At 43.2% G+C, this 24595-nt stretch overlaps 1 protein-coding gene across 1 annotated transcript in view; it reads right to left on the bottom strand.

The window, feature by feature from the left end:
• The window catches only part of Ziz (dedicator of cytokinesis protein Ziz), a 526511-nt gene that overhangs the window by 148244 nt on the left and 353672 nt on the right, over nucleotides 1-24595 (bottom strand). The gene's annotated exons all lie outside the window — the stretch shown is intronic.

Below are 24595 nucleotides of genomic sequence, written 5' to 3'. Positions count from 1 at the left end.
ACTCTATCATCAAACACATTCAATATATATATATATATTTTTTTTTTTATATTATTATTATACTTTGTCGCTGTCTCCCGCGTTTGCGAGGTAGCGCAAGCAAACAGACGAAAGAAATGGCCCAACCCCCCCACATACACATGTATATACATACGTCCACACACGCAAATATACGTACCTACCCAGCTTTCCATGGTTTACCCCAGACGCTTCACATGCCTTGATTCAATCCACTGACAGCACGTCAACCCCGGTATACCACATCGCTCCAATTCACTCTATTCCTTGCCCTCCTTTCACCCTCCTGCATGTTCAGGCCCCGATCACACAAAATCTTTTTCACTCCATCTTTCCACCTCCAATTTGGTCTCCCTCTTCTCCTCGTTCCCTCCACCTCCAACACATATATCCTCTTGGTCAATCTTTCCTCACTCATTCTCTCCATGTCCCCAAACCACTTCAAAACACCCTCTTCTGCTCTCTCAACCACGCTCTTTTTATTTCCACACATCTCTCTTACCCTTATGTTACTCACTCGATCAAACCACCTCACACCACACATTGTCCTCAAACATCTCATTTCCAGCACATCCATCCTCCTGCGCACAACTCTATCCATAGCCCACGCCTCGCAACCATACAACATTGTTGGAACCACTATTCCTTCAAACATACCCATTTTTGCTTTCCGAGATAATGTTCTCGACTTCCACACATTCTTCAAGGCTCCCAGCACTTTCGCCCCCTCCCCAACCCTATGATCCACTTCCGCTTCCATGGTTCCATCCGCTGACAGATCCACTCCCAGATATCTAAAACACTTCACTTCCTCCAGTTTTTCTCCATTCAAACTCACCTCCCAATTGACTTGACCCTCAACCCTACTGTACCTAATAACCTTGCTCTTATTCACATTTACTCTTAACTTTCTTCTTTCACACACTTTACCAAACTCAGTCACCAGCTTCTGCAGTTTCTCACATGAATCAGCCACCAGCGCTGTATCATCAGCAAACAACAACTGACTCACTTCCCAAGCTCTCTCATCCCCAACAGACTTCATACTTGCCCCTCTTTCCAAAACTCTTGCATTCACCTCCCTAACAACCCCATCCATAAACAAATTAAACAACCATGGAGACATCACACACCCCTGCTGCAAACCTACATTCACTGAGAACCAATCACTTTCCTCTCTTCCTACACGTACACATGCCTTACATCCTCGATAAAAACTTTTCACTGCTTCTAACAACTTGCCTCCCACTCCATATATTCTTAATACCTTCCACAGAGCATCTCTATCAACTCTATCATATGCCTTCTCCAGATCCATAAATGCTACATACAAATCCATTTGCTTTTCTAAGTATTTCTCACATACATTCTTCAAAGCAAACACCTGATCCACACATCCTTTACCACTTCTGAAACCACACTGCTCTTCCCCAATCTGATGCTCTGTACATGCCTTCACCCTCTCAATCAATACCCTCCCATATAATTTACCAGGAATACTCAACAAACTTATACCTCTGTAATTTGAGCACTCACTCTTATCCCCTTTGTCTTTGTACAATGGCACTATGCACGCATTCTGCCAATCCTCAGGCACCTCACCGTGAGTCATACATATATTAAATAACCTTACCAACCAGTAAACAATACAGTCACCCCCTTTTTTAATAAATTCCACTGCAATACCATCCAAACCTGCTGCCTTGCCAGCTTTCATCTTCCACAAAGCTTTTACTACCTCTTCTCTGTTTACCAAATCATTTTCCCTAACCCTCTCACTTTGCACACCACCTCAACCAAAACACCCTATATCTGCCACTCTATCATCAAACACATTCAATATATATATATATATATATATTTTTTTTTTTATATTATTATTATACTTTGTCGCTGTCTCCTGCGTTTGCGAGGTAGCGCAAGGAAACAGACGAAAGAAATGGCCCAACCCCCCCACATACACATGTATATACATACGTCCACAAACGCAAATATACATACCTACCCAGCTTTCCATGGTTTACCCCAGACGCTTCACATGCCTTGATTCAATCCACTGACAGCACGTCAACCCCGGTATACCACATCGCTCCAATTCACTCTATTCCTTGCCCTCCTTTCACCCTCCTGCATGTTCAGGCCCCGATCACACAAAATCTTTTTCACTCCATCTTTCCACCTCCAATTTGGTCTCCCTCTTCTCCTCGTTCCCTCCACCTCCAACACATATATCCTCTTGGTCAATCTTTCCTCACTCATTCTCTCCATGTCCCCAAACCACTTCAAAACACCCTCTTCTGCTCTCTCAACCACGCTCTTTTTATTTCCACACATCTCTCTTACCCTTATGTTACTCACTCGATCAAACCACCTCACACCACACATTGTCCTCAAACATCTCATTTCCAGCACATCCATCCTCCTGCGCACAACTCTATCCATAGCCCACGCCTCGCAACCATACAACATTGTTGGAACCACTATTCCTTCAAACATACCCATTTTTGCTTTCCGAGATAATGTTCTCGACTTCCACAAATTCTTCAAGGCCCCCAGAATTTTTTTGGGGTGAAGAGGGTGGTGAGAGTAAGTGAGCTTGAGAAGGAGACCTGTGTGAGGAAGTACCAGGAGAGACTGAGTACAGAATGGAAAAAGGTGAGAACAATGGAAGTAAGGGGAGTGGGGGAGGAATGGGATGTATTTAGGGAATCAGTGATGGATTGCGCAAAAGATGCTTGTGGCATGAGAAGAGTGGGAGGTGGGTTGATTAGAAAGGGTAGTGAGTGGTGGGATGAAGAAGTAAGAGTATTAGTGAAAGAGAAGAGAGAGGCATTTGGACGATTTTTGCAGGGAAAAAATGCAATTGAGTGGGAGATGTATAAAAGAAAGAGACAGGAGTTCAAGAGAAAGGTGCAAGAGGTGAAAAAAAGGGCAAATGAGAGTAGGGGTGAGAGAGTATCATTAAATTTTAGGGAGAATAAAAAGATGTTCTGGAAGGAGGTAAATAAAGTGCGTAAGACAAGGGAGCAAATGGGAACTTCAGTGAAGGGCGCAAATGGGGAGGTGATAACAAGTAGTGGTGATGTGAGAAGGAGATGGAGTGAGTATTTTGAAGGTTTGTTGAATGTGTTTGATGATAGAGTGGCAGATATAGGGTGTTTTGGTCGAGGTGGTGTGCAAAGTGAGAGGGTTAGGGAAAATGATTTGGTAAACAGAGAAGAGGTAGTGAAAGCTTTGCGGAAGATGAAAGCCGGCAAGGCAGCAGGTTTGGATGGTATTGCAGTGGAATTTATTAAAAAAGGGGGTGACTGTATTGTTGACTGGTTGGTAAGGTTATTTAATGTATGTATGACTCATGGTGAGGTGCCTGAGGATTGGCGGAATGCGTGCATAGTGCCATTGTACAAAGGCAAAGGGGATAAGAGTGAGTGCTCAAATTACAGAGGTATAAGTTTGTTGAGTATTCCTGGTAAATTATATGGGAGGGTATTGATTGAGAGGGTGAAGGCATGTACAGAGCATCAGATTGGGGAAGAGCAGTGTGGTTTCAGAAGTGGTAGAGGATGCGTGGATCAGGTGTTTGCTTTGAAGAATGTATGTGAGAAATACTTAGAAAAGCAAATGGATTTGTATGTAGCATTTATGGATCTGGAGAAGGCATATGATAGAGTTGATAGAGATGCTCTGTGGAAGGTATTAAGAATATATGGTGTGGGAGGAAAGTTGTTAGAAGCAGTGAAAAGTTTTTATCGAGGATGTAAGGCATGTGTGCGTGTAGGAAGAGAGGAAAGTGATTGGTTCTCAGTGAATGTAGGTTTGCGGCAGGGGTGTGTGATGTCTCCATGGTTGTTTAATTTGTTTATGGATGGGGTTGTTAGGGAGGTAAATGCAAGAGTTTTGGAAAGAGGGGCAAGTATGAAGTCTGTTGGGGATGAGAGAACTTGGGAAGTGAGTCAGTTGTTGTTCGCTGATGATACAGCGCTGGTGGCTGATTCATGTGAGAAACTGCAGAAGCTGGTGACTGTGTTTGGAAAAGTGTGTGGAAGAAGAAAGTTAAGAGTAAATGTGAATAAGAGCAAGGTTATTAGGTACAGTAGGGTTGAGGGTCAAGTCAATTGGGAGGTGAGTTTGAATGGAGAAAAACTGGAGGAAGTGAAGTGTTTTAGATATCTGGGAGTGGATCTGGCAGCGGATGGAACCATGGAAGCGGAAGTGGATCATAGGGTGGGGGAGGGGGCGAAAATCCTGGGGGCCTTGAAGAATGTGTGGAAGTCGAGAACATTATCTCGGAAAGCAAAAATGGGTATGTTTGAAGGAATAAAGGTTTCCAACAATGTTGTAGGTTGCGAGACGTGGGCTATGGATACCAGTGTGCGGCAGGAGGGTGGATGTGTGGAATGAGATGTTTGAGGACAATATGTGGTTGTGAGGTGTTTTTTTTGATCGAGTAGATAATGTAAGAGTTAAGAGAGATGTGTTGGAAAATAAAAAGATGTGGTGAGGAGCGAGGGGGTGTTTTGAAATTGGTTTGGTTCAAATGGAGAGAATGCAAGTGAGGAAAGATTGACCACGGGACTATATGTGTCAGAGGTGGGGGAACGATGAGAAGTGGGAGAACAAATGGAGAGTGTGGAAAGATGGAATAAGGAAAAAGATTTTGAGTGATCGGGGCTGAACAAGAAGGAGGGTTGAAAGGCTGTGCCAAGGAATAGAGTGAATTGGAATAGTGGATATACAGGGGTCGACGTGCTGACAATGGGACCGTGAACAGGGCATGTGAAGCGTTCTGGGTAAACCATAGGAAGTTCAGTGGGGCGCCCCTGGTATGTGGGAAAGGGAAGCTGTGGTTAGTTTCGGTGCCCATTATTACTGACAGCTAGAGACGAAGTGTGAAAATGAATGGGGCCTTTGCGTTGTCTTTTCCTAAGCGACTACCTCGCACACATGAGGGGGGAGTGGGGTTGTTATTCCATGTTTGGCAGGTGGCGATGGGAATAAATAAAGGCAGACAGTATGGATTGTGTACATGTGTTATATATGTATATGTCTGTGTGTGGTGGTATATATATGTGTACAGAGTGTATATGTAAGTATATTTGCGTGTGTGGAAGTGTATGTATATACATGTGTATGTGGGTGGGTTGGGCCATTCTTTCGGCTTCCGTTTCTTGCGATACATCGCTAGCGCAGGAAACAGCGGACATAGCAAAATAAAAAGAAATAATAAAAAAAAATAGTTTATTATAAATATATTATATATATTTTTTTTTTTTGTCGATGTCTCACGCGTTGCCGATGGTAGAGCAAGGAAAGAGACGAAAGAATGCCCAACCCCCCCCCATACACAAGTATATACATACGTGAACACACGAAAATATACATTACCTACACGCTTTTCCATGGTTACCCCAGCAGCTTCACATGCCCCGATTCAATCACTGACAGCTCGTCACCCCTGTATACCACATCGCTCCAATTCACTCTATCCTGCCTGTTTTAACCCTCCTGCATGTTCAGCCCCGATCCCACACAAAAATCTTTTTCACTCCATTTTCCCCTCCAATTTGGTCTCCCTTCTTCTCCTCGTTCCCTCACCTCCGACACATATATTCCCTTGGTCAATCGTTCCTCACTCATTTCTTCCATGTGCCCACCAATATCAAAAAACCCTCTTCTGGCCTCTCTCAACCACGCTCTTTTTATTTAACACATCTCTCTTACCCTTACGTTACTTACTCGATCCAAACCACCTCAACCACACATTGTCCTCAAACATCTCATTTCCAGCACATCCATCTCTGCGAACAACTCTATCCATAGCCACGGCCTCGCAAACCATTACAACATTGTTGGAACACTATTCATCAAACATACCATTTTTTGTTTCGAAGAATAATGTTCTCGACTTCCACACATTCCTTCAAGGCTACCCAGCACTTTCGCCACCACCCATACCTATTGATCCACTTCGCTTCATGGTTCATCCGCTGGCAGATCCACTCCAGATATCTAAAACATTCACTTCCTTCAGTTTTTCTCCATTCAAATAACCTCCCAATTGACTTGACCCTCAACCTACTGTACTAATAACCTTGCTATTATTCAAATTTACTCTTAACTTTCTTCTTTCAACACATTTACCAAACTCAGACACCAGCATTCTGCAGTTTTCTAACATGGATTCAGCCACCAGCGCTGTATCATCAGCAAACAACAACTGACTCCATTCCCAAGCTCTCTCATCCCAACATGACTTCATACTTCCCCCTCTTTCTAACTCTTGCATTACCTCCCTAACAACCCCATCCTTAAAAAAAATTTTAAACAACCTGGATACATCACACCCCCCCTGCTGCAAACATATCTTTCACTGAGAGAAACCAATCACTTAACTCTCTTCATACACGTACACATGCCTTAATCCTCGAAAAAAACTTTTCACTGCTTCTAAACAACTTCCCCTCCCACTCCTTTATTCTTTTACCTTCCACAGAGCATCTCTATCAACTCTATCATATGCCTTCTCAGTCCATAAAATGCTAACATACAAATCCATTGCTTTTCTAAGTATTTCGCACATAACATTCTTCAAAGCAAACACGCTGAAATCCACACATCCTCTACCAATTCTGAACCCACACTGCTTTTCCCCCAATCTGGTGCTCTGTACATGCCTTCCACCACTCTCAAAATCAATACCCTCCCATAGAATTTACCACGGAATACTCAAAAACTATATACCTCTGTAATTTGAGCACACACCTCTTATCCCCTTTTTGTCTTTGTACAATGGCAATATGCCACGATTCTGCAATCCTCTGGCACCTCACCGTGAGTCATACATATTTTAAAAATAACCTTACCAACAGAGTAAAACAATACAGTCCCCCCCTTTTTTTAATAAATTCAATGCAATACCATCCAAACCTGCTGCCTTGCGGCCTTTCATCTTCCACAAAGCTTGTACTACCTCATCTCGTTTACAAATCATTTTCCCTAACCCTCTCACTTTGCAACACACCTCGACAAAACACCCTATATCTGCCACTCTATCATCAAACACATTAATATATATATATATTTTTTTTTTTTTATATTATTACTTCTACTTTGTCGCTGTCTCCGCGGTTTGCGAGGTGCGCAAGCAAACAGGCCGGAAAAGAAATTGGCCCAACCCCCCCACATACACATGTATATACATTACGTCCACCACACGCAAATATTGTACCTACCCAGCTTTCCATGGATTACCCCAGACGTTTTCACATGCCTTGATTCAATCCACTGACAGCACGTCAACCCCGGTATACCACATCGCTCCAGAAATTCACTCTATTACTTGCCCTCCTTTCACCCTCCTGATGTTCAGGCCAAGATCACAAAAAATCTTTTTCACTCCATCTTTCACCTCCAATTTGGTTCCCTTTCTCTCGTTCCTCCACTCCAAACATATATCCTCTTGGTCAATCTTTCCTCACTCATTTTCCATGTCCCAAACACTTCAAAACACCTATTCTGCTCTCTCAACCACGCTATTTTTATTTCTACACATCTCTCTTACCCTTATGTTACTTCCACGATCAAACCACCTCACACCACACATTGTCTCAAACATCTCATTTCCAGCACATCCATCCTCCTGCGCACAAACTCTATCCATGGCCAGCCTGTAACCATACAACATTGTTGAACCACTATTCCTTCAAAAACATCCCCATTTTTGCTTTCCGAGATAATGTTCTCGACTTCCACACTTTCTTCAAGGCTCCCAGCACTTCGCCCCCTCCCCAACCCTAAGATCACTTCCCTTCCAGGTTCCATAACGCTGAAGATCCACTCCAGATATCTAAAAACCACTTCACTTACTCCTAGTTTTTCTCCATTCAAACTCACTCCCAACAATTGACTTGACCCTCACCACTACTTGTACCTAATAACCTTGTCTTATTCACATTACTCTTAACTTTCTTCTTTCACACACTTTACAAACTCAGTCACAGGCTCAGCAGTTTCTCACATGAATCAGCCACCAGCGCTTTCATCAGCAAACAACAACTGGATTCACTTCCCAAGCTCTCTCATCCCCAACAGAATGCATACTTGCCCCTCTTTCCAAAACTCTTGCATTCAACCTCCCTAACAACCCCATCCATATAAACAAATTAAACAACCATGGAGACTCACACACCCCTGCTGCAAAAACCTACATTCACTGAGGAACAATCACTTTCCTCTCTTCCTACACGTACCACATGACTTAAATCCTCGAGAAAAACTTTTCACTGCATTCTAACAAACTTGCCTCCACTACTATAATTCTTAATAACTTCACAGAGCATCTTATCACTTCTTTAATATGACTTCTCCAGTTCCATAAATGCTAACATAACAAATCCATTTTGCTTTTCTAAGTATTTCTCACATACATTCTTCAAAGCAAACACTGATCCACACATTCCTTTACACTTCTGAAACAACAACACTGATATTCCCCAATCTGTTGCTCTTGTACATGCCTTCACCCTCTCAATCAATTTACCCTCAAATAATTTTACCAGGAATACTCAACAAACTATATACTCTGTAATTTGAGCACTCTAACTCTTATCCCCTTTGTCTTTGTTACAAATGGCACTAGGCCGCATTCTGCCAATCCTCAGGCACCTCACCGGGGAGTTCATAATATATTAAATACCTTACCAACCAGTAAACAATACAGTCACCACTTTTTTAATAAATTCCTCTGCAAATACCATCCTAACCTGCTGCCTTGCCTGCTTTCATCTTCCACAAGGCTTCTACCTCTTCTCTGTTTACCAAATCATTTCCTAACCCTCTCACTTTGCACACCACCTCAACCAAAACACCTATATCTGACACTCTATCATCAAACACTTTCAAATTTATAATATATATATATATTTTTTTTTTTTTATATTATTATTATACTTTGGCCGATGTCTCCTGCGTTTGCGAGGTAGCGCAAGGAAAACAGACGAAAGAACTGGCCCAACCCCCCCACATACACATGTATATAAATTCGTACACAAACGCAAATATAACATGCCTACCAGCTTTATCCATGGTTTACCCAGGGACGCTTCAAATGCCTTGATTAAATCCACTGACAGCACGTCAACCCGGTATTCCACCATCGCTCAATTCTCTCTATTCATTGCCTCCTTTCACCCTCCTGCATTTTTCAGGCCCGATCCACACAAAATCTTTTTCACTCCATCTTTCCACCTCAATTTGGTCTCCTCTTCTCTCGTTACCTCACACTCCAACACATTATATCCTCTTGGTCATCTTTACTCACTCTTTCTTTCTCCATGTCCCCAAACACTTAAAAAACACCCTCTTCTGCTCTCAAACCACGCTCTTTTTATTTCCACACATCTCTTTACCCTTATGTTACTCACGCGATCAAACCACTCACAACCACACATTGTCCTCAAACATCTCATTTCCAGCAACACCATCCTCCTGCGCACACTCTATCAAGCCCAGCTCGCAACATACAAACATTGTTGGAACAATATACTTAAAACTTAACCCATTTTTTGTCTTTCCGAGATTAATGTTCTCGACTTCCACAAATTCTTCAAGGCCCCAGAATTTTTTTGGGGTAAAAGAGGGTGGTGATAGTAATGAGCCTTGAGAAGGAGAACTGTCTGTGAGGAAGTCACCAGGAGAGACTGAGTACAGATGGAAAAGGTAGAGAACAATGGAAGTAAGGGAGTGGGGGAGGAATGGGATGTATTTAGAGGAATCAGTGATGGATTGCGCAAAAGATTGCTTGTGGCAATGAGAAGAGTGGGAGGTGGGTTGATTAGAAAGGGTAGTGAGTGGTGGGATGAAGAAGTAAGAGTATTAGTGGAAAGAGAGAAGAGGGAGGCATTTTGGACGATTTTTGCAGGGAAAAAATGCATTGAGTGGGAGATGTTATAAAAGAAAGAGGGAAGGAGTTCAAGAGAACGGGTGCAAGAGGTGAAAAAAAAGGCAAATGAGAGTAGGGGTGAGAGAGTGAATCATTAAATTTTAGGGATCATAAATAAAAGATGTTCTGGAAGGAGGTAATAATAAAGTGCGTAAGACAAGGGTAAGCAAATGGGAATTCAGTGAGGCGCCAAATGGGGAGTGATCAAGTAGTGTGATGTGAGAAGGAGATGGAGTGAGTAATTTTGAAGGTTTGTTGAATTGTTTGATGATTAGAGTGGCAGAGTATAGGGTGTTTTGGTCGAGGTGGTGTGCAAAGTGAGAGGGTAGGGAAAATGATTTGGTAAAAACAGAGAAGAGGTAGTGAAGCTTTGTGGAAGAGAAAGCGGCAAGGCAGCGGTTTGGATGGTATTGCTTGAAGTGGAATTTTATTTAAAAATGGGAGTGACTGTATTGTTGACTGGTTGGTAAGGTTATTAATGAATGTATGACTCATGGTGAGTGCCTGGAGGAATGGCCGGAATGCGTTGCATAGTGCATTGTACCCAAAGGACCAAAGGGGATAAGAGTGAGTGCTCAAATTACCAGGAGGTATAAGTTTTGTTGAGTATTCTGGTAAATTTTATGGTAGGGTATTAGATTGAGAGGGTGAAGGCCATGTACCGAGCATCAGATTGGGTAGAGCAGTTTGTTGTTTCAGAAGTGTAGAGGATGCGGGATCAAGGGTTGTTTGCTTTGAAGAATGTATGTGTGAGATTACTTAGAAAAAGCAAAATTGATTTGTAGTAGATTTATGGCTCTGGAGAAGGCATATGATAGTAGTTGATAGAGAATGCTCTGTGGAAAGGTATTAAGTATATATGGTGTGGAAGGAAAAAGTTGTTAGAAGCAGTGAAAAGTTTTTAACGAGGATGTAAGGCAATGTGTGCTTGCTAGGAAGAGAGAAAGTGATTGGTTCTCAGTGAATGTAGGTTTGCGGCAGGGGGGTGTGTGAGTCTCCATGGTGTTTAATTTGTTTAGGGTGGGTTGTTAGGGAGGAAAATGCAAGAGTTTTGGAAAAAGGGGCAAGTGAAGTCTGTTGGGGGATGAAGAGAACTTGGGAAGTGAGTCCGTTGTTGTTCGCTGGAAGATACTGCGCTGGTGGCTGATTCATGTGAGAAAAAATGCAGCAGTGGTGGACTGAGTTTGGAAAAGTGTGTGGAAGGAAGAAAGAATGTTAAGAGTAAATGTGAATTAAGAGCAGGTTAGTAGGATTTAAAAACCCCCCCCCCCGTAGGGTTGAGGGTCAAGTCAATAGGGAGGTGAGTTTTAATGGAGAAAAATGGGGAAGTGAAGTGTTTTTTGATATCTGGAGTGGATCTTGGCAGCGGATGGAACCATGGAAGCGGAAGTGGATCATAAGGGTGGGGGTACCTATGACCCCGGGGGCGAAAATTGGGGCCTTGAAAAAATGTGTGGAATAGTCGAGAACATTATCTAGGAAAGCAAAATGGGATGTTAGAACGGGAATAGTGGTTCCAAAAATGGTTGTATGGGTAGCGTAGGGTGGGCCTATGGGATAGAGTGTGCGCAGGAGGATGGATGTGCTGAAATGAGATGTTGCGGACAATGTGTGGTGTGAGGTGGTTTGATAGATGTGGTAACGTAAGGGTAAGCGAGGATGGTGAATAAAAAGAGCGTGGTTGAGAGAGGCAGAGAGGGTTTTTTTGAAATGGTATGGGGCACATGGAGAGGAAGATGTGAGGAAAGATTGACCAAGAGGATATATGTGTCGGAGGTGGAGGGAACAAGGGGAAGGAGGGAGACCAAAATGGAGGTGGAAAGATGGAGAATTTTTTAGTGAAAAGATTTTGGTGTGATTGGGGCCTGAACTGCAGGAGGGTGAAAGGTGGGCAAGGAAAAGAGTTGAATTGGAGCGATGTGGTATACCGGGTTTGACCGTGCTGTCAGAGATTGAAGCAGGCACTGTGAAGCGTCTGGGGTAAACATGAAAGCTGTGTAGGGTATTTATATTTGCGTGTGTGGACGTATGTATTTATACATGTGTATGGGGGGTGTTGGGCCATTTCTTTAGTCTGTTTCCTTGCGCTATCTCGCAAACGCGGGAGACAGCGGACAAAGTATAATAAAAAAATATAATTTATATATATATATTTATATATATTATATAATATATATATATATGTATGGATTCTGGAAAAGTGAAAAGTTTTTATCGAGGATGTAAGGCATGTGTACGGTGTAGGAAGAGAGGAAAGTGCATAGGTTCTCAGTGGAAAGTACGTTTGCGGGCAGGGGTGTGTGTGTCTCATGGTGTTTAATTTGTTTATGGATGGGGTTGTTAGGAGGTAAATGCAAGAGTTTTGTGAAGTAGGGGCAAGTATGAAGACTGTTGGGGATGAGAAGAGCTTGGAAGTGGTGTCAGTTGTTGTTCGCTGATGATACAGCGTGAGTGGATGATTCATTGTGAGAAACTGCAGAAGCCTGGTGATGAGTTTGTTAAAGTGTGTGGAGAAGAAAGTTAGAGGTAAATGTGGATTAAGAGCAAGGTTATTAAGGTACAGTAGGGTTGAGGTTCAAGTCAATTGGGTGGTTGAGTTTGGAATGGAGAAAAAACGGATTGGAAGTGAAGTGTTTTAGATATTGGGAGTGGATCTGGCAGCGGTTGGAACCTTGGAAACGAGGAAGTGAATCATAGGGTGGGGGAGGGGGCGAAAATTCTGGGAGCCTTGAAGGAATGTGTGGAATGTCGAGAACATTCTCTGGAAAGCAAGATGGGTCTGTTTGAAGGAATAAAGGTTCAACAATGTTGTATGGTGTCGAGACGTGGCTATGATAGAGTTGTGCGCAGCGAGGTGATGTGTTGGAAATGAGATGTTTGAGGACATATGTGGTGTGAGGTGGTTTGATCGGTAGGTAATGTAAGGTAAGAGAGATGTGTGGAAATAAAAGGAGTGTGGTTGATAGAGAGCAGAGGGGGGGTGTTTTGATAATGGTTTGGTCAACATTGGAGTGAATGAGTGAGGAAAGATGACCAAGAGGATATATGTGTCAGAGGAGGAGAACGAGGGGAAGTGGGGAGACCAAATTGGAGGTGGAAAGATGGAGTGAAAAAGTTTTTGAGTGTCGGGGCCTGACCTGAACAATGCAGGAGGGTGAAAGGCGTCAAGGAATAGAGTGAATTGGAACTATGTGGTATACAGGGGTCGCGTGCTGACAAGGAGTGAAAACCAGGGCATGTGGAAGCGTTCTGGGTAACCATTGAAAGTTCTGTGGGGCCCTGGATGTGGAAAGGGAGCTGTGGTTTCGGTGCATTTTTACAATGGACAGCTAGAGACTAAGGTGAATGAATGGGGCCTTTGTGTCTTTTCCTAGCGCTACCTCGCACACATGAGGGGGGAGGGGGTTGTTATTCCATGTTTGGCAAGGTGGCGATGGGAATAAATAAAGGCAGACAGTATGGATTGTGTACATGTGTATATATGTATATGTCTGTGTGTGTATATATATGTGTACATTGAGATGTATAGGTATGTATATTTGCGTGTGTGGACGTGTAAGTATATACATGTGTATGTGGGTGGGTTGGGCCATTCTTTCGCCCGTTTCCTTGCGCTACCTCGCTAGCGCAGGAAACAGCGACAAAGCAAAATAAAAAGAAATAATAAAAAAATAGTATATATATATATATATATATATTTTTTTTTTTTTGTCGCTGTCTCCCGCGTTTGCGAGGTAGCGCAAGGAAAGAGACGAAAGAAATGGCCCAACCCCCCCCCATACACATGTATATACATACGTGAACACACGCAAATATACATACCTACACAGCTTTCCATGGTTTACCCCAGACGCTTCACATGCCCCGATTCAATCCACTGACAGCACGTCAACCCCGGTATACCACATCGCTCCAATTCACTCTATTCCTTGCCCTCCTTTCACCCTCCTGCATGTTCAGGCCCCGATCACACAAAATCTTTTTCACTCCATCTTTCCACCTCCAATTTGGTCTCCCTCTTCTCCTCGTTCCCTCCACCTCCGACACATATATCCTCTTGGTCAATCTTTCCTCACTCATTCTCTCCATGTGCCCAAACCATATCAAAACACCCTCTTCTGCTCTCTCAACCACGCTCTTTTTATTTCAACACATCTCTCTTACCCTTACGTTACTTACTCGATCAAACCACCTCACACCACACATTGTCCTCAAACATCTCATTTCCAGCACATCCATCCTCCTGCGCACAACTCTATCCATAGCCCACGCCTCGCAACCATACAACATTGTTGGAACCACTATTCCTTCAAACATACCCATTTTTGCTTTCCGAGATAATGTTCTCGACTTCCACACATTCTTCAAGGCTCCCAGCACTTTCGCCCCCTCCCCAACCCTATGATCCACTTCCGCTTCCATGGTTCCATCCGCTGCCAGATCCACTCCCAGATATCTAAAACACTTCACTTCCTCCAGTTTTTCTCCATTCAAACTCACCTCCCAATTGACTTGACCCTCAACCCTACTGTACCTAATAACCTTGCTCTTATTCACATTTACTCTTAACTTTCTTCTTTCACACACTTTACCAAACTCAGTCACCAGCTTCTGCAGTTTCTCACATGAATCAGCCACCAGCGCTGTATCATCAGCAAACAACAACTGACTCACTTCCCAAGCTCTCTCATCCCCAACAGACTTCATACTTGCCCCTCTTTCCAAAACTCTTGCATTCACCTCCCTAACAACCCCATCCATAAACAAATTAAACAACCATGGAGACATCACACACCCCTGCTGCAAACCTACATTCACTGAGAACCAATCACTTTCCTCTCTTCCTACACGTACACATGCCTTACATCCTCGATAAAAACTTTTCACTGCTTCTAACAACTTGCCTCCCACTCCATATATTCTTAATACCTTCCACAGAGCATCTCTATCAACTCTATCATATGCCTTCTCCAGATCCATAAATGCTACATACAAATCCATTTGCTTTTCTAAGTATTTCTCACATACATTCTTCAAAGCAAACACCTGATCCACACATCCTCTACCACTTCTGAACCCACACTGCTCTTCCCCAATCTGATGCTCTGTACATGCCTTCACCCTCTCAATCAATACCCTCCCATATAATTTACCAGGAATACTCAACAAACTTATACCTCTGTAATTTGAGCACTCACTCTTATCCCCTTTGTCTTTGTACAATGGCACTATGCACGCATTCTGCCAATCCTCAGGCACCTCACCGTGAGTCATACATATATTAAATAACCTTACCAACCAGTAAACAATACAGTCACCCCCCTTTTTTAATAAATTCCACTGCAATACCATCCAAACCTGCTGCCTTGCCGGCTTTCATCTTCCACAAAGCTTTTACTACCTCTTCTCTGTTTACCAAATCATTTTCCCTAACCCTCTCACTTTGCACACCACCTCGACCAAAACACCCTATATCTGCCACTCTATCATCAAACACATTCAATATATATATATATATTTTTTTTTTTATATTATTATTATACTTTGTCGCTGTCTCCCGCGTTTGCGAGGTAGCGCAAGCAAACAGACGAAAGAAATGGCCCAACCCCCCCACATACACATGTATATACATACGTCCACACACGCAAATATACGTACCTACCCAGCTTTCCATGGTTTACCCCAGACGCTTCACATGCCTTGATTCAATCCACTGACAGCACGTCAACCCCGGTATACCACATCGCTCCAATTCACTCTATTCCTTGCCCTCCTTTCACCCTCCTGCATGTTCAGGCCCCGATCACACAAAATCTTTTTCACTCCATCTTTCCACCTCCAATTTGGTCTCCCTCTTCTCCTCGTTCCCTCCACCTCCAACACATATATCCTCTTGGTCAATCTTTCCTCACTCATTCTCTCCATGTCCCCAAACCACTTCAAAACACCCTCTTCTGCTCTCTCAACCACGCTCTTTTTATTTCCACACATCTCTCTTACCCTTATGTTACTCACTCGATCAAACCACCTCACACCACACATTGTCCTCAAACATCTCATTTCCAGCACATCCATCCTCCTGCGCACAACTCTATCCATAGCCCACGCCTCGCAACCATACAACATTGTTGGAACCACTATTCCTTCAAACATACCCATTTTTGCTTTCCGAGATAATGTTCTCGACTTCCACACATTCTTCAAGGCTCCCAGCACTTTCGCCCCCTCCCCAACCCTATGATCCACTTCCGCTTCCATGGTTCCATCCGCTGACAGATCCACTCCCAGATATCTAAAACACTTCACTTCCTCCAGTTTTTCTCCATTCAAACTCACCTCCCAATTGACTTGACCCTCAACCCTACTGTACCTAATAACCTTGCTCTTATTCACATTTACTCTTAACTTTCTTCTTTCACACACTTTACCAAACTCAGTCACCAGCTTCTGCAGTTTCTCACATGAATCAGCCACCAGCGCTGTATCATCAGCAAACAACAACTGACTCACTTCCCAAGCTCTCTCATCCCCAACAGACTTCATACTTGCCCCTCTTTCCAAAACTCTTGCATTCACCTCCCTAACAACCCCATCCATAAACAAATTAAACAACCATGGAGACATCACACACCCCTGCTGCAAACCTACATTCACTGAGAACCAATCACTTTCCTCTCTTCCTACACGTACACATGCCTTACATCCTCGATAAAAACTTTTCACTGCTTCTAACAACTTGCCTCCCACTCCATATATTCTTAATACCTTCCACAGAGCATCTCTATCAACTCTATCATATGCCTTCTCCAGATCCATAAATGCTACATACAAATCCATTTGCTTTTCTAAGTATTTCTCACATACATTCTTCAAAGCAAACACCTGATCCACACATCCTTTACCACTTCTGAAACCACACTGCTCTTCCCCAATCTGATGCTCTGTACATGCCTTCACCCTCTCAATCAATACCCTCCCATATAATTTACCAGGAATACTCAACAAACTTATACCTCTGTAATTTGAGCACTCACTCTTATCCCCTTTGTCTTTGTACAATGGCACTATGCACGCATTCTGCCAATCCTCAGGCACCTCACCGTGAGTCATACATATATTAAATAACCTTACCAACCAGTAAACAATACAGTCACCCCCTTTTTTAATAAATTCCACTGCAATACCATCCAAACCTGCTGCCTTGCCAGCTTTCATCTTCCACAAAGCTTTTACTACCTCTTCTCTGTTTACCAAATCATTTTCCCTAACCCTCTCACTTTGCACACCACCTCAACCAAAACACCCTATATCTGCCACTCTATCATCAAACACATTCAATATATATATATATATATATATTTTTTTTTTATATTATTATTATACTTTGTCGCTGTCTCCTGCGTTTGCGAGGTAGCGCAAGGAAACAGACGAAAGAAATGGCCCAACCCCCCCACATACACATGTATATACATACGTCCACAAACGCAAATATACATACCTACCCAGCTTTCCATGGTTTACCCCAGACGCTTCACATGCCTTGATTCAATCCACTGACAGCACGTCAACCCCGGTATACCACATCGCTCCAATTCACTCTATTCCTTGCCCTCCTTTCACCCTCCTGCATGTTCAGGCCCCGATCACACAAAATCTTTTTCACTCCATCTTTCCACCTCCAATTTGGTCTCCCTCTTCTCCTCGTTCCCTCCACCTCCAACACATATATCCTCTTGGTCAATCTTTCCTCACTCATTCTCTCCATGTCCCCAAACCACTTCAAAACACCCTCTTCTGCTCTCTCAACCACGCTCTTTTTATTTCCACACATCTCTCTTACCCTTATGTTACTCACTCGATCAAACCACCTCACACCACACATTGTCCTCAAACATCTCATTTCCAGCACATCCATCCTCCTGCGCACAACTCTATCCATAGCCCACGCCTCGCAACCATACAACATTGTTGGAACCACTATTCCTTCAAACATACCCATTTTTGCTTTCCGAGATAATGTTCTCGACTTCCACAAATTCTTCAAGGCCCCCAGAATTTTTTTGGGGTGAAGAGGGTGGTGAGAGTAAGTGAGCTTGAGAAGGAGACCTGTGTGAGGAAGTACCAGGAGAGACTGAGTACAGAATGGAAAAAGGTGAGAACAATGGAAGTAAGGGGAGTGGGGGAGGAATGGGATGTATTTAGGGAATCAGTGATGGATTGCGCAAAAGATGCTTGTGGCATGAGAAGAGTGGGAGGTGGGTTGATTAGAAAGGGTAGTGAGTGGTGGGATGAAGAAGTAAGAGTATTAGTGAAAGAGAAGAGAGAGGCATTTGGACGATTTTTGCAGGGAAAAAATGCAATTGAGTGGGAGATGTATAAAAGAAAGAGACAGGAGTTCAAGAGAAAGGTGCAAGAGGTGAAAAAAAGGGCAAATGAGAGTAGGGGTGAGAGAGTATCATTAAATTTTAGGGAGAATAAAAAGATGTTCTGGAAGGAGGTAAATAAAGTGCGTAAGACAAGGGAGCAAATGGGAACTTCAGTGAAGGGCGCAAATGGGGAGGTGATAACAAGTAGTGGTGATGTGAGAAGGAGATGGAGTGAGTATTTTGAAGGTTTGTTGAATGTGTTTGATGATAGAGTGGCAGATATAGGGTGTTTTGGTCGAGGTGGTGTGCAAAGTGAGAGGGTTAGGGAAAATGATTTGGTAAACAGAGAAGAGGTAGTGAAAGCTTTGCGGAAGATGAAAGCCGGCAAGGCAGCAGGTTTGGATGGTATTGCAGTGGAATTTATTAAAAAAGGGGGTGACTGTATTGTTGACTGGTTGGTAAGGTTATTTAATGTATGTATGACTCATGGTGAGGTGCCTGAGGATTGGCGGAATGCGTGCATAGTGCCATTGTACAAAGGCAAAGGGGATAAGAGTGAGTGCTCAAATTACAGAGGTATAAGTTTGTTGAGTATTCCTGGTAAATTATATGGGAGGGTATTGATTGAGAGGGTGAAGGCATGTACAGAGCATCAGATTGGGGAAGAGCAGTGTGGTTTCAGAAGTGGTAGAGGATGCGTGGATCAGGTGTTTGCTTTGAAGAATGTATGTGAGAAATACTTAGAAAAGCAAATGGATTTGTATGTAGCATTTATGGATCTGGAGAAGGCATATGATAGAGTTGATAGAGATGCTCTGTGGAAGGTATTAAGAATATATGGTGTGGGAGGAAAGTTGTTAGAAGCAGTGAAAAGTTTTTATCGAGGATGTAAGGCATGTGTGCGTGTAGGAAGAGAGGAAAGTGATTGGTTCTCAGTGAATGTAGGTTTGCGGCAGGGGTGTGTGATGTCTCCATGGTTGTTTAATTTGTTTATGGATGGGGTTGTTAGGGAGGTAAATGCAAGAGTTTTGGAAAGAGGGGCAAGTATGAAGTCTGTTGGGGATGAGAGAACTTGGGAAGTGAGTCAGTTGTTGTTCGCTGATGATACAGCGCTGGTGGCTGATTCATGTGAGAAACTGCAGAAGCTGGTGACTGTGTTTGGAAAAGTGTGTGGAAGAAGAAAGTTAAGAGTAAATGTGAATAAGAGCAAGGTTATTAGGTACAGTAGGGTTGAGGGTCAAGTCAATTGGGAGGTGAGTTTGAATGGAGAAAAACTGGAGGAAGTGAAGTGTTTTAGATATCTGGGAGTGGATCTGGCAGCGGATGGAACCATGGAAGCGGAAGTGGATCATAGGGTGGGGGAGGGGGCGAAAATCCTGGGGGCCTTGAAGAATGTGTGGAAGTCGAGAACATTATCTCGGAAAGCAAAAATGGGTATGTTTGAAGGAATAGTGGTTCCAACAATGTTGTATGGTTGCGAGGCGTGGGCTATGGATAGAGTTGTGCGCAGGAGGATGGATGTGCTGGAAATGAGATGTTTGAGGACAATGTGTGGTGTGAGGTGGTTTGATCGAGTGAGTAACGTAAGGGTAAGAGAGATGTGTGGAAATAAAAAGAGCGTGGTTGAGAGAGCAGAAGAGGGTGTTTTGAAGTGGTTTGGGCACATGGAGAGGATGAGTGAGGAAAGATTGACCAAGAGGATATATGTGTCGGAGGTGGAGGGAACAAGGAGAAGAGGGAGACCAAAATGGAGGTGGAAAGATGGAGTGAAAAAGATTTTGTGTGATTGGGGCCTGAACATGCAGGAGGGTGAAAGGAGGGCAAGGAATAGAGTGAATTGGAGCGATGTGGTATACCGGGGTTGACGTGCTGTCAGTGGATTGAAGCAAGGCATGTGAAGCGTCTGGGGTAAACCATGGAAAGCTGTGTAGGTATGTATATTTGCGTGTGTGGACGTATGTATATACATGTGTATGGGGGGGGAGTTGGGCCATTTCTTTCGTCTGTTTCCTTGCGCTATCTCGCAAACGCGGGAGACAGCGACAAAGTATAATAAAAAAATAATATATATATATATATATATATATATATATATATATATATATATGTATGGATCTGGAAAAGTGAAAAGTTTTTATCGAGGATGTAAGGCATGTGTACGTGTAGGAAGAGAGGAAAGTGATTGGTTCTCAGTGAATGTACGTTTGCGGCAGGGGTGTGTGATGTCTCCATGGTTGTTTAATTTGTTTATGGATGGGGTTGTTAGGGAGGTAAATGCAAGAGTTTTGGAAAGAGGGGCAAGTATGAAGTCTGTTGGGGATGAGAGAGCTTGGGAAGTGAGTCAGTTGTTGTTCGCTGATGATACAGCGCTGGTGGCTGATTCATGTGAGAAACTGCAGAAGCTGGTGACTGAGTTTGGTAAAGTGTGTGGAAGAAGAAAGTTAAGAGTAAATGTGAATAAGAGCAAGGTTATTAGGTACAGTAGGGTTGAGGGTCAAGTCAATTGGGAGGTGAGTTTGAATGGAGAAAAACTGGAGGAAGTGAAGTGTTTTAGATATCTGGGAGTGGATCTGGCAGCGGATGGAACCATGGAAGCGGATGTGGATCATAGGGTGGGGGAGGGGGCGAAAATTCTGGGGGCCTTGAAGAATGTGTGGAAGTCAAGAACATTATCTCGGAAAGCAAAAATGGGCATGTTTGAAGGAGTAGTGGTTCCAACAATGTTGTATGGTTGCGAGGCGTGGGCTATGGATAGAGTTGTGCGCAGGAGGATGGATTTGCTGGAAATGAGATGTTTGAGGACAATGTGTGGTGTGAGGTGGTTTGATCAAGTGAGTAACGTAAGGGTAAGAGAGATGTGTGGAAATAAAAAGAGCGTGGTTGAGAGAGCAGAAGAGGGTGTTTTGAAGTGGTTTGGGCACATGGAGAGGATGAGTGAGGAGAGATTGACCAAGAGGATATATGTGTCGGAGGTGGAGGGAACAAGGAGAAGAGGGAGACCAAATTGGAGGTGGAAAGATGGAGTGAAAAAGATTTTGTGTGATTGGGGCCTGAACATGCAGGAGGGTGAAAGGAGGGCAAGGAATAGAGTGAATTGGAGCGATGTGGTATACCGGGGTTGACGTGCTGTCAGTGGATTGAATCAAGGCATGTGAAGCGTCTGGGGTAAGCTATGGAAAGCTGTGTAGGTACGTATATTTGCGTGTGTGGACGTATGTATATACATGTGTATGGGGGGGTTGGGCCATTTCTTTCGTCTGTTTCCTTGCGCTACCTCGCAAACGCGGGAGACAGCGACAAAGTATAATAAAAATATAAAAAATAATATATGTATGGATACTGTTAGGAAGGCATGTAAAGAGCATCAAACTGGAGAGGAGCAGTTTCATAAGTGGTAGAGGATGTGTGGATCAGGTGTTTGCTTTAAAGAATGTGGGTGAGAAATACCTAAAAAACAGATGGTTTTGTATTCAACATTTATGGATCTCGAGAAGGCACATGATAGGGTTGATAGAGATGCTTTGTGGAAGGTATTAAGGATATATGGTGTGGGAAATCTTTACAAAGTATGTAAGGCATTTGTATGAGCAGGAGGAGAAGAGAGTGAAGGGATGCAAGGGAAGACTGGTCTGTGGCAGGGGTATGCGATGTCACAATGGTTGTTTAACTTGTTTATGGATGAGGTGGTTAGAGAGGTACATGCAAGAGTCTTGGAGAGAGGGGCAAGTATGTAGTCTGTTGGGGATAAAAAGGCCTGGGGAGTGAGTCAGTTGTTCATCGATGATACAGCACTATTGGCTGACTCAGTCAAGAAACTGCAGAAGCTGATGATCGAGTTTGAGTGTGTGTGAAAGGAGAAAGTTGAGAGGAAGGTGAATAAAAGTAAGGTTATTAGGTTCAACTGGATTGTGAGAAAGGTTAGCAGGGATGTAAGTTTGAATGGAGAAAAACTGTAGGCAGTGAAGTGTCTTAGATGTCTGAGAATGGACTTGACAACGAATGGAGCAATGTAAGCAGAAGTGAGTCACAGGGTAAGGTAAGGGACGAAGGTTCTGTGAGATGAAGAATGCATGGTAAGAGAGAACATTACCACGGAGAGCAAAAAAAGGTATGTTTGAAGGAATAGTAATTTCAACAATATTATGTGGTGGCAAGCCATGGGTTGTGCAGAAGAGAGTTGATGTGTTGGAAATGAAATGTTTGAGAACAATATGTAGTTTGAGGTGGTTCAATCAAGTAAGTAATTTAAGAAAGATGTGTAGTAATAAAAAAAAGTGGTTTACAGACCAGAAGAGGGTTGGTTTAAATGGTTTAGACATATGGAGAGAATGAATGAGGAAAGGTTGACAAAAAGGGTATACACACCTTGAAAATGCATTATGCATGGGGGAGCCAATGCATAAAAATAAAGATAAACTGTTCATTAGTTTTATTCATATACTGTTTTGATAGATAATCTGCTTTCCTTTCCTCTTTATACATTCTTGAAGGTGTAAAGACACCGATTCTGCCAAGTTCTTGAAAATCTGTGGGTCCTGGATGTGGACAGACAGCTATGGTTTCAGTGCATTACAAATGACAGCTAGAAACTGAGCGAGAGCACATGCGGCCTTAATCAGTCTGTTTCCTGGCACTACCTCCCTGACACATGGGGTGGCAATGCTGTTTCCTTTGGGGCGGGGTGGTGTGAGGAATGGATGAAAGCAAGCAAGTATGAATATGTACATGTGTATAGATGAAAATACTGTATTGTTGACTGGTTGGTAAGGTTATTTTATGTATGTATGACTTATGGTGAAGTGCCTGGGGACTGGCGGAATGCTTGCATAGTGCCATTGTACAAAGGCAAAGGGGATAAGAGTGAGTGCTCAAATTACAGAGGTATAAGTTTGTTGAGTATTCCTGGGAAAGTATATGGGAGGGTATTGACTGAGAGGGTGAAGGCATGCACAGAGAATCAAACTGGGGAAGAGCAGTGTGGTTTCAGAAGTGGTAGAGGATGTGTGGATCAGATGTTTGCTTTGAAAAATGTATGTGAGAAATACTTAGAAAAGCAAATGGATTTGTATGTAGCATTTATGGATCTGGAGAAGACATATGATAGAGTTGATAGAGATGCTCTGTGGAAGGTATTAAGAATACATGGTGTGGGAGGTAAGTTATGAGAAGCAGTGAAAAGTTTTTATCGAGGATGTAAGGCATGTGTACGTGTAGGAAGAGAGGAAAGTGACTGGTTCACAGAGAATGTTGGTTTGCGGCAGGGGTGCATGATGTCTCCATGGTTGTTAAATTTGTTTATGGATGGGGTTGTTAGGAGGGTGAATGCAAGAGTTTTGGAAAGAGGGGCAAGTATGCAGTCTGTTGTGGAGAGAGCTTGGGAAGTGAGTCAATTGTTGTTCACTGATGATACAGTGCTGGTGGCTGATTCGGGTGAGAAACTGCAGAAGATGGTGATTGAGTTTAGTAAAGTGTGTGAAAGAAGAAAGCTGAGAGGAAATGTGAACAAGAGCAAGGTTGTTAGGTACAGTAGGGTTGAGGGACGAGTCAATTGGGAGGTAAGTTTGAATGGAGAAAAACTGGAGGAAGTGAAGTGTTTTAGATACCTGGAAGTGGAGTTGGCAGCAGATGGAACCATGGAAGTGGAAGTGAATCATAGGGTGGGGGAGGGGGTGAATGTTCTGGGAGAGTTGAAAAATGTGTGGAAGTCAAGAACATTATCTTGGAGAGCAAAAATGGGTATGTTTGAAGGAATAGTGGTTTCAACAATGTTATATGGTTACGAGGCATGGGCTATAGATAGAGTTGTGCAAAGGAGGGTGGATGTGCTGAAAATGAGATGTTTGAGGACAATATGTGGTGTGAGGTGGTTTGATCGAGTAAGTAATGAAAGGGTAAGAGAGATGTGTGGTAATAAAAAGTGTGTGGTTGAGAGAGCAAAAGAGGGTGTTTTGAAATGGTTTAGTCACATGAAGAGAATGAGTGAGGAAAGACTGACAAGCAGGATATATGTGTCAGAGGTTGAGGGAACAAGAAGTGGGATACCAAATTGGAGGTGGAAGGATAGAGTGAAAACGATTTTGAACAATCAGGGCCTGAACATGCAGGAGGGTGAAAGGCATGCAAGGAATAAAAGAGTGAACTGGAACAATGTGGTATACCGGAGTCAACATGCTGTCAATGGATTGAACCAGGGCATGTGAAGTGTCTGGGGTAAACCATTTTTGTGGGGCCTGGATGTGGAAAGGGAGCTGTGGTTTCGGTGCATTATACA

Source organism: Panulirus ornatus, chromosome 13, assembly GCF_036320965.1.
Source record: "Panulirus ornatus isolate Po-2019 chromosome 13, ASM3632096v1, whole genome shotgun sequence".
Taxonomy (NCBI): Eukaryota; Metazoa; Arthropoda; class Malacostraca; order Decapoda; family Palinuridae; genus Panulirus; species Panulirus ornatus.
The sequence above is the reverse complement of the archived record's forward strand: the minus strand, read 5'-3'. Positions and strand labels throughout refer to the sequence as shown.